General features: G+C 43.6%; 1 protein-coding gene across 1 annotated transcript in view; it reads left to right on the forward strand.

Moving 5' to 3' along the window:
• The first annotated feature begins 2,543 nt into the window (after positions 1–2,543).
• Positions 2,544–12,506, forward strand: part of BCL9 (BCL9 transcription coactivator) — a 77,630-nt gene continuing 67,667 nt past the window's right edge. The window contains exon 1 of the mRNA XM_075854639.1: positions 2,544–2,634. The gene's annotated coding sequence lies outside the window, so the exon portion shown is untranslated. The remainder of the gene's footprint in view (positions 2,635–12,506) is intronic.

The raw sequence follows: 12,506 nt of genomic DNA on the forward strand, positions 1-12,506 counted from the left end.
CAGGAGAACTGACAGATCCTCTATACTACACCATGCAGGAAAGCTCACGGCTCCTCTATACTACACCACACAGGAGAGCTGACAGATCCTCTATACTACACCACACAGGAGAGCGGACAGATCCACTATACTACACAACACAGGAGAACTGAAAGATCTTTTATACAACACCACACAGGAGAGCTGACAGATCCTCTTTACTACACCACACAGGAGAACTGACAGATCCTCTATACTACACCACACAGGAGAACTGACATCTCCTCTATACTACACCACACAGCAGAGCTGACAGCTCCTCTATACTACACCACACAGAAGAGCTGACACATCCCCTATACTACACCACACAGGATTGCTGACAGATCCTCTATACTACACCACACAGGAGAGCTGACAACTCCTCTATACTACACCACACAGGAGAGCTGACAGATCCTCTATACTACACCACACAGGAGAACTGACAGATACGCTATACTACCCCACACACTAGTGCTGGCAGATCCTCTATACTACATCACACAGGAGAGCTGACAGATCCTGTATACTACACCACACAGGAGAGCTGACAGCTCCTCTATACTACACCACACAGGAGAATTAACATATCCTCTATACTACCCCACACAGGAGAGCTGACAGATCCTCTATACTACACCACACAGGAGAGCTGACAGATCCTCTATACTACACCACACAGGAGAGCTGACAGCTCCTCTATACTACACCACACAGGAGAACTGACAGATCCTCTATACTACATCACACAGGAGATGTGACAGATCCTCTATACTGCCCCACACAGGAGAGCTGACAGATCCTCTATACTACATCACACAGGAGAGCTGACAGATCCTCTATACTACACCACACAGGAGAGCTGACAGCTCCTCTATACCACACCACACAGCAGATCTGACAGATCCTCTATACTACACCACACAGGAGAGCTGACAGATCCTCTATACTACACCACACAGGAGAACTGCAGCTCCTCTATACTACACCACACAGGATAGCTTACAGCTCCTGTATACTACACCACACAGGAGAACTGACAGATCCTCTATACTACACCACACAGGAGAACTGCAGCTCCTCTATACTACACCACACAGTATAGCTTACAGCTCCTGTATACTACACCACACAGGAGAACTGACAGATCCTCTATACTACACCACACAGGAGAGCTGACTGCTCCTCTATACTACACCACACAGGAGAGCTGACAGATCCTCTATACTACACCACACAGGAGAGCTGACAGATCCTCTATACTACACCACACAGGAGAACTGACAGCTCCTCTATACTACACCACACAGGGGAGCTGACAGATCCTCTATACTACACCACACAGGGGAGCTGACAGATCATCTACACTACACGACATTGGAGAGCTGACAAATCCTCTTTAAATGATTGATTTTTTAAATGTGTTGGTTCTAGATCTTCTGTAATGTCTTGTTCAATAAATGAGAATACATGAAGATGACGGAGCTGTTTGTGGATTTGGCCAGAGCTCCCACAGAGTCACACAGATGTAAAGAGCACTTAACACTTTAAAACAGATACAGGACAATTATAGATAAAACATGCATCTACTTAAAAAAAAAAAAATTCACAGGATGGAAAACTGATCCCTTCAACTTCACTAATTTGTCAATGGAACCATTGTTTGCTCTTCTCTTGGGATCATGTTCATTTACAGATTTCTGCTGCTCTACAGCCAATAGTTAAGGCTAAGTGGACATTACACAAGAGATAAATTGTGCAGCGTCTCTACACCATGCAACATAAATATTCCAACATCCTTATATAATGTACAGAAAAGTTATAGGGATTCTCCACTTAAAATAATGTTCAGAAAATACAGAATCACAATTATGCCAGAAAATCTGTCTATCTACAGTATATTTGTATCTCTATTATCTCATATCTATCTATCTATCTATCTATCTATCTATCTATCTATCTATCTATCTATCTATCTATCTATCTATCTATCTATCTATCTATCTATCTATCTATCTATCTATCTCTCATATCTATCTATCTCATATCTATCTATCTATCTATCTATCTATCTCATATCTATCTATCTCATATCTATCTATCTATCTATCTATCTATCTATCTATCTATCTATCTATCTATCTGTCTGTCTCTGTCTGTGTCTGTCTCTCTATCTACCCACAGTATCTCTTCACATAAAAATGTTATCGGGCATTGTGGCTGGTGCTGTTGCAGGACAATGTGGTGGGTACTATGGCAGGCACTCGTAGGCCATATCCACACGTTCAGGATTCGATGAAGATTTAGGCGCATGGATTTCTTTCTTTGAAAATTTCTTGTTGGATTTGCCAATAGCAATTTCGGAACATGTAAACACCATTATACAAGTTTTACATAGACATAATATATTTTGTACTCCAGAGCTGCAATCGTAAAGTATGATTAGTATAAGTGATATGTAATTCTCCAAAATCCACATAACAAATTAACATTATCACATTCTACTTCTGTATTGTAGGAACCGGAGAAGACTTTGGTGGAGTATCGATGTCTGGATGTAATTGAGGATGGCTCTTGTCTGGGATTGTTAAAAGTTTTGCGTAGCTGTAATTGGTACGTTCTAGTTAATATATGTTCAGTCCAAACCTGCCGTACTTTTTGATGAGTTATTGAGAAATTACTGTGCATATTATCATTTGTTAATGTTCCTACCTGATGTTCTAGTTTGGATCCTTTTGGAAAAGCCCTATTTGTTAGAAGGATCCTTTGAAGATAATCTGATCACATGTTGTCCCATTGCTGGAACCCACACCGATCAGCTGTGACCTGTGGTGGAACCCCGCAATAAGTATTCAATTTATCTACAGCGCCCCCACAGGGGAAATTAAGTATGACACAGTTCTTTTTTAAACCAATGAGCTATGCATGTAATTTATTGACATGCCGGGTCCTCCAGAGCAAGAGATACACTTTGTAGCCATTCTTCCCTCTGGCTCATAGATTATGGTCCTGAATGGGGGATCCCCCTCCATTAACTCCCTAAAAGGATATTGGAAAATGGGTTTTCTAAACCTAGCAACCTCTTTAATGTTAATGACATCATCTCTTCTTGGAGATGTCTAAATTATGGTTTACCTAGACTTAATGTGTCCCTACACACTTCGGTAGATATGCCCCTTTCTTTTATATCCATTGAGTTTGAGGATCTTGTAATGCACCTTACAGCTCCATGGAACTCAATGGAGCTGACGACAACATGGCTCGGAGATACGAAAATTTGAGAGCACTCCGTATTATGGAAGCTACGGATTATGTGGTGTACCAAACAGTGGTGGTCCCAGTTCATGGACATGCCTCCATAACATATCAGAAGATAGGTAACAGTGGTGGGACAAAAAAATAAGGGTGCTTTAGGTTTTTTTGTAGTTATATTCCCACTATTAATAGATGTATATGGCACCGTCACATTCTGTGTCACTGTAAGAGGTAGTAAGGGAAGATTAGGCAACATTTAAGTTTAGGAGACAGTATGTGACTTGTTTGGTAGCATTGGAATAAAGAATGAAGTAATGGTCTACGACAGATTGTATGCTTGTAGAGGGGAGTATTTAGGTTGCGTTTAATGCGCTCCTTCAGTCTCCCCTGACTAAGGCCGAATTCAGACGAACGTGAGAAAACTCGGATGTGAAAAATGGCCGTTTTTCACATCCGAGTTGCCCCCATGTGTGTCCCGTTTTCACGGATCCCCATAGACTTGAGTCTATCGAGGGATCCATGAAAACGCCACAAAATAGGACATGTTCTATTTTTCAACGGACCCTTCATACGGTCCGTTGAAACAACGCCCGTGCGAATGCCCCGATTGAAATACAGGCTTTTGTTTTAACTGACGTATACTACGGTGGTCTGAATTCGGCCTAAGGCTAATTTAACTTGGAGTAGTTTTTTGGCAATTACGTTATCATTTTCTCTTTCTCGCTGGTGGTTTAGTTTTCTGTACTTTATAATCATATAATAGAATTCAGCTCTCCATGCTCTGACTTCCTGCTGATCCTGTGATGGGCGTGTTTATACACAGCAGCCAATCAGAAGAGGCAGAGCTGCAGTTGGGATGGAGAGAACAGCAGCCTGACCCAATGATGAGACAGGGGGTGTGTCTCAGACTACCTCAGACCCCCTGTAGGCGCTGTAGCTAGGCTGTAGTCACAGATCACTGCTCTTCGCTAATAGAGCTGAGCTAAAATGCAGCCAAGCAGTGAGGGAAATAAATAGCAGGTAAGCATCACCTGTCGGTACTGATTATGTTCACAGTAATGGCCTACGTTTGACGTATACGCTGGGAAAAGCTCAGAACCTATATTAAATGTAGGCTGTGACTGATGCCTAAAAGTTGCAGCCGTAACCATGTACTTTAATGGTATCCGTTAAATGTATTCATCATGAACTCTTATGACCCTGTTCATGACGTATATGTTTAATGTATACCATTACAGTCTATAGGTGATGGATGCCACTCTTAGGCATTCGTTTAACGCATCTGTACCACATAGAGTATAATGGTTACCGTTTAACGATACGACAAGTTATATAAAGGTCCATGACGTATATAGACTCATGTTAAAATACAGTATACATTTTCATGACACTAGTGATTCAAAATAGTGGAATGCCAAGAAGCAGAGCTGCAGCGTAAAGTACAAGGGAGAGACAAGACAAAGAAGAACAGTCCGAGGCTCTGACATCAACCAAAATTAGGAGTTAGGATTTATGACTTCAGTAGACCACACTGGTCACTGTCAATGAGCTGGAGCCTCTGCTCATGGTTTTACACCAACAAATCAGGGGAAAGAGAGAGCGACTTAGGATTGTGATTTTTATAATACAAACTTACTTAGACTTTATACCATTCTCCGTGCCAACCAGGGGCACTATCTTGATTTTGCTATGAAGACTTTGCTCCTCAGTATATATGCCCCTGCAGATGCCAATCACCAATACAGAGGAAGAATAGACACGTCCCTGTCTTTTTAAATAACGATAAGACTTTCCAAGGTATAAAAAGACCGAAGAGCAAGACAACAATATTATTAGCTAAAAAAAAAATATATATCAGGGCCTAGAAATGTGGCTGAAATCTAATCCATCTGTGCAGAACAGTGAATTTCCAGCTCACCTCACCCGACCCTGCTGCACAATCTACATGGAATTAGCTGTTTCACACAAAATTAAAAATGACGAGAAAAGTGACTCGCCATCGCCGACTCCTATTCTCCCGCACTGACCGGCCCGCAATACCGTGTTTTTCTCTCCTGGAGAATAATGGTAATTAATGTCATGTCATAAAATAAATGTATTTGCGTAGATATGTAGGTGGAAGGAAGAATTCAGTACAGAATGATCCAGAGTTCACTGAGAAGACAAAAATAGTATAATAATAGACTTTTTCTTTTCTTTTTTATATATTTTTTTATAATTTGTCACCATTTTTTTGACCGTTAAAGACAGAAGAGAATAGTCGGGGGAGGGTAATGCCTCCTACAGCTGCTAATGAGAAAGCTGCTGTGCATAGATACACTGGGGGTCATGTACGGCTGCTTGTTCACCACATTCACCATCAGCCCCGGCGTTGTACATACCCTAGAGCCGAGGTGCACAATCTGCGGCCGGGGGGCTATATGCCACACTGACATTCTCTGCAGTCTCGTACCCTCGGGGTACTGCATACTTGTCAGTGTCCTGATGGTTCAGGAAGACTCGTCCTTCCAATGTAGAGAACGGAGTGACGTCATTAGACATTCTCTCTTCCCTGCACTTATCAAAGGCAGAGGCGTAGCTAGGTCCTTCAACACCCACGACAAAGATTCTGTTTGGTCCCCCCCGTCCCCCCCCAACCTCTTTGACGACATCTCCTTCCCCCTTGCCATGTTTGTTTTCTCTACCAATCAATGAGGTGTCATTTTTTTTCCAATTTTTTTTATGTAACTCGAGCATAAAGCCATTTGTACATTTTCCAAGCAATATAGTTATATATACAACACCAGAACTAAGCTCATTACATATATACAGCATCAGAACAAGCTCATTACATATATACAGCACCAGAACAAAGCTCAGTACATATATACAGCACCAGAACAAAGCTGAGTACATAAATACAGCACCAGAACAAAGCTCAGTACATATATACAGCACCAGAACAAAGCTCAGTACATATATACAGCTCCAGAACAAAGCTCAGTGCATATATACAGCACCAAAACAAAGCTCATATGTACAGCACCAGAACAAAGATACATACAACTCCAGAACCAAGCTCAGTACATATATACAGCACCCGAACAAAGCTCAGTGCAAAAATACAGCACCAGAACCAAGCTCAGTACATCTATACAGCACCAGAACCAACCTCAGTACATAAATACAGCACCAGAACAAGGCTCAGTACATAAATACAGCACCAGAACCAAGCTCAGTACATATATACAGCACCAGAACAAAGCCCAGTACATATATACAGCACCAGAACAAAGCTCATTACATATATACAGCACCAGAACAAATCTCAGCACATAAATACAACACCAGCACCAAGCTCAGTACATATATACAGCACCAGAACAAAGCAAAGTACATATATACAGCACCAGAAAAAGCGCAGTACATATATACATCACCAGAACAAAGCTGAGTACATAAATACAGAACCAGAACCCAGTTCAGTACATATATACAGCACCAGAACAAAGCTCAGTACATAAATACAGCACCAGAACAAAGCTCAGTGCATATATACAGCACGACAACCAAGCACAGTAAATATATACAGCACCAAAACAAAGCTCATATGTACAGCACCAGAACAAAGTTAAAAACAACTCCAGACCCAAGCTCAGTACATATATACAGCACCCGAACAAAGCTCAGTACATAAATACAGCACCAGAACCAAGCTCATTACATATATACAGCACCAGAACAAATATCAGCACATAAATACAACACCAGAACCAGGCTCAGTACATAAATACAGCACCAGAACCAAGCTCAGTACATATATACAGCACCAGAACAAAGCCCAGTACATATATACAGCACCAGAACAAAGCCCATTACATATATACAGCACCAGAACAAAGCTCAGTGCATATATACAGCACCAGAACCAAGCACAGTACATATATACAGCACCAAAACAAAGCTCATATGTACAGCACCAGAACAAAGTTAAAAACAACTCCAGAACCAAGCTCAGTACATATATAAAGCACCCGAAAAAAAGCTCAGTACATAAATACAGCACCAGAACAAAGCTCAGTACATATATACAGCACCAGAACAAAGCTCATTACATAAATACAGCACCCGAACAAAGCTCAGTACATAAATACAGCACCAGAACAAAGCTCAGTACATATATACAGCACCAGAATAAAGCTCAGTACATAAATACAGCACCAGAACCAAGCTCAGTACATATATACATTACCAGAACAAGCCCAGTACATATATATAGCACCAGAAATAGACTCATTACTTATATACAGCACCATAACAAAGCTCAGCACATAAATACAACACCAGAATCAAACTCAGTACATATATACAGCACCAGAACAAAGCTGAGTACATAAATACAGCACCAGAACAAAGCTCAGTACATATATACAGCACCAGAACAAAGCTCAGTACATATATACAGTTCCAGAACAAAGCTCAGTGCATATATACAGCACCAAAACAAAGCTCATATGTACAGTACCAGAACAAAGATACATACAACTCCAGAACCAAGCTCAGTACATATATACAGCACCCGAACAAAGCTCAGTACATAAATACAGCACCAGAACCAAGCTCAGTACATCTATACAGCACCAGAACCAACCTCAGTACATAAATACAGCACCAGAACCAGGCTCAGTACATAAATACAGCACCAGAACCAAGCTCAGTACATATATACAGCACCAGAACAAAGCCCAGTACATATATACAGCACCAGAACAAAGCCCATTACATATATACAGCACCAGAACAAAGCTCAGTGCATATATACAGCACCAGAACCAAGCACAGTACATATATACAGCACCAAAACAAAGCTCATATGTACAGCACCAGAACAAAGTTAAAAACAACTCCAGAACCAAGCTCAGTACATATATACAGCACCCGAAAAAAAGCTCAGTACATAAATACAGCACCAGAACAAAGCTCAGTACATATATACAGCACCAGAACAAAGCTCATTACATAAATACAGCACCCGAACAAAGCTCAGTACATAAATACAGCACCAGAACAAAGCTCAGTACATATATACAGCACCAGAATAAAGCTCAGTACATAAATACAGCACCAGAACCAAGCTCAGTACATATATACATTACCAGAACAAGCCCAGTACATATATATAGCACCAGAAATAGGCTCATTACTTATATACAGCACCATAACAAAGCTCAGCACATAAATACAACACCAGAATCAAGCTCAGTACATATATACAGCACCAAAACAAAGCTCAGTACAAAAATACAGCTCCAGAACCAAGCTCAATACATATATGCAGTACCAGAACAAAACTTAGTACATATATACAGCACCAGAACAAAGCTCAGTATATAAATACAACACCAGCACAAATACAGCTCCATTTAGTGCAACCCCTGCTGTATAGGTTTGCACCACATTGTATACAGCTCTCAGCATGGCCTGAACAATGGTAAGGATATGCTGGGAAATGCTGTTTCACAAAAATAAAATCATACCACCCATCATCTCGCTGCAGATCATACAGTGACTACAGTGCTGATTAAAGGCAGAATAAATATTTACATTGTTCCTCACCGGTGACATCTCAGATTCTAGTTGTTCTTTTTCTCTTTTCTTCTCCATCTGGTCCAGACCTCTATCATGACTTCTCCCGGCCACAGCTCATTTCTGCAGTTTGCAACTCAGATATCTTCAGCTTCTCACTTTTAAAAAATGTCTGCACCTATAAACAAAATAAAGTTCTTGTGGTGCCAGACACTGTGCCCCTAAATATAATAGCACCATACACTGTACCTCAAATTATAATCGCACCATACTTTCCCTGATTATAATAGCACCATACACTGCACCACTAATTATAGTAGCACCATACACTGTGTCCCACACACCGTGCCCCATGTAGATAGTGCCCCCCATAGAACCCCCTGTAGATAGTGACCCCCATAGAGCCAATGTAGATAGTGCCCCACATACAGCCCCCTATAGATAGTGTGCCACATATAGCCACCCCTGTAGATAGTGCCCACATATAGCCACCCCTGTAGATAGTGCCCTACATGTAGCCCCCCTGTATATAGTGGCCCACATCAATCAGCGCCTTTCAATGGCGCACAGAAGTAATTGCACCGTTTGAGTCGTTGAAAGGCGCTGAATGGCCGGGCACGGAATGCACCCGACCATCCGACCATTCATCGCCTATACTGCAGTAGGGGGTGGCGGCGGCTGGTTTCAGCGGCACCGCCGCCCCCTCAGAGCGGCAGCAGGCCACCGAGATGGACGGTGTGGCCCTGGTGCCCCCCCCCCACCTTCCCTCTTAGTTGCGCCCGTGGCACATGCCCCGCCTGCCCCCCTAGCTACGCCCCTGTCATAGGTATATCTGCAGGATATAGAAGATACATGTAAGCGCCCTCTATTGGCTGCTCACATGTATCTTCTGTGTGGCTGCCACTGTTATGGGGAACACAGTGTAGCTGACATGGTTACGGAGTCAATATGTGGTTGGCACTGTTATGGAGGACAATGTGTGGCTGGCATGGTTATGGGAATCAATGTATGGCTGGCACGGTTATAGGGGTCAATGTGTGTCTGGCCCGGTTATGGAGGACAATGTGTGGCTAGCAATGTGTGGCATACATGACCATGGAGGGTCAATGTGTGGCAAGCACTGCTATGGTGCACATTGTCTGGCTTGCACTCCACACATTGGGGGGCATATTGTGTGTCTGACACGGTTATGGGAGACACTTTATGGCTGGCACTATAATAGGGGACAATGTGTGGCTGGCACAGGATAATTTGGGTCAATATGTGGCTAGCACTGTTATAGGGACACTATGTGGCTGGCACTGTTATGGGGATACTGTGTGGCTGGCACTTTAAGGGGATACTGTTTGGTTGGCATGGTTATGGGGAATTGTGTGGCTGGCACTATTATGGTGGACATTGTATGGATGGCACTGTTATGAGGACAATGTGTGGCTTGCACTGTTATGGGGACAATGTGTCGCTGGCACTGTTATGGGAGACACTGTATGACTGTCACGGTTATGGCGGTAAATATGTGGCTGGCACTGTTATGGAGACAATGTGTTACTGGCACTGTTATGGGAGACACAGTATGACTGTCACAGTTATGGCGGTCAATGTGTGGCTGGCACTGTTATGGGGGTATGGTGTGGCTGACACTATTATGGGAGACACTGTGAGGCTGGCACTTTCATGGGAGATACTTTATGGTTGGCACTGTTCTGGGGGAATGGTGTGGCTGGCACTATTATGGAAGACATTGTATGTCTGGCACTGTTATGGGGACAATGTGTGGCTGGCGCTGTTATGGAAGACAATGTGTGGCTGACACTGTTATGGGGGTATGGTGTGGCTAGCACTGTTATAGGAGATATTGTATAGGTGACAATGTTATTGGGGACATCTGTGGCTGGCATGGTTATGGGGGCACTGTGGGGCTGTATTATTTTAAGCAACTTATAGGAGCAATTCAGGCAGAAGTGTTGTAGTGTTATGTGCCGGCCATGACTGGGTTCCTTCTTTGGTGTTCTTTGAATCTCTGTGTCACGCTTCGCCCCCCAGGCCCTGTACTAGGAATAACATAGTGCATCAGTTTTACCAAGATTGCTAATTTGAAGGGAGTTCCCACCTGAGACATTTATTTATCCACAGGATATACCAGAAATGTCTCTTAGGTCCGACACTCCAGAGAAGAGGGGAGGAGGGGGAGAGGTGGCCGCCCGTGACTCTCCCCATGTTGTTAATGGGACTTGTGAAACGCTCAGCTGTTTCCGTAACTCCCATAATCTACAATGGAGAGAGCTTCTTATTCTCCCAATAAGTAGAAATGCAAATTGAGTCCCGCTGTAGTTAGGCTGCGGCCTATAAGGTGTGGCGGTAAGCAAAAAGCACCAGGCCCGTGTGCCAGGATGGTGCGGTTTGATGTATACACCAGCACGGGCCCTGTTTTGACTTTTACTTTGGGGCCCCTGCTGCTCTATTTACACTACTGCCGTCATTTATACGGGATGCCCCCTACTGTCACTTATAAGAATATTTGAAGCCACCAAGGAGACCGTGACTATGTAGCATACCTCACAACCGTCCCGGATTCACTGGGACAGTCCCCGATTTAGGGTGGCGTTACGCTGTCCTGGACGGCCGGTGTCAACTGTATCTGCGTACTCAGGACGCAGATACAGTTGAACCCAATGCTGAAGCAGGGAACCCTCAGCTCCCTGCTTCAGCATTAGTACAGAGGACTCACTGGACACAGCGCTACTTTAAGCGATGAGCCTGGGGAAGCCCTTGACGTCACTGTCCACGTATAGACAGTGACGTCAGTGGCTCCTCCTTAGCGGAATCCCCTGCCAGAGTGCTTCCGATGCTATGGTCGGGGATTCCGCTCCTAAAGGGAATCCCTGACGTCACTGTCCATATAAGGACAGTGATACCAGTGGCTCCTACAGGAGCAGAATTCATGGCCACGTCATTGCATATGCTCTAGCTGGGGATTCCGCCCCTAGAGGTTGTCCCAATGGCTACAGGGGGGGTTATCGCTATCTACAGGGGGGGTGGCACTATCTTTAAGGGGGTCTGGCACTATCTACATGGGCACTGTGGCACTATCTACAGGTGACACTGTGGCACTATCTACATGGGCACTGTGTGTGGCACTATCTGCATGGGCACTGTGGCACTATGTGGGCACTGGCACTTTATATGTGGGCACTGGCACTAGGGGCAGCTAAGAGGGCATTATACTGTATGGGGGCAGCTATGGGGCATTATACTGTATGAGGGAAACTATGGGGCATTATACTATATCGTTCAGCTTTGGGGGCATTATAGCGTATGGTGGCAGCTAAGGGGGAATTATAGTGTATGGTAGTAGCTATAGGGCCATTATACTGTATGCAGGAATCTATAGGGGCATTACATCATACTGTATGGGGGCACTTATGAGGCAATATACTGTATGGGGGCATCTGTGTGGGCATTATACTACATGGTGGCAGCTATTGGAGCACGATATTGTGTGGGATAATGCCGGTGTGTATGGGCGGGGATTGGGCGGGATTGGAGGCGTGGCTTAAAAGGGGAAAAAATTGCCCCTATTTGCGATACTTGAAAGTTGGGAGGTATGTCTATAAAAGCAGAAGGCCGGAAACTCCAATAATAACATTCTTATAATTTATAGTAGG

Source organism: Rhinoderma darwinii, chromosome 2 (assembly GCF_050947455.1).
Source record: "Rhinoderma darwinii isolate aRhiDar2 chromosome 2, aRhiDar2.hap1, whole genome shotgun sequence".
NCBI classification, from domain to species: Eukaryota; Metazoa; Chordata; class Amphibia; order Anura; family Rhinodermatidae; genus Rhinoderma; species Rhinoderma darwinii.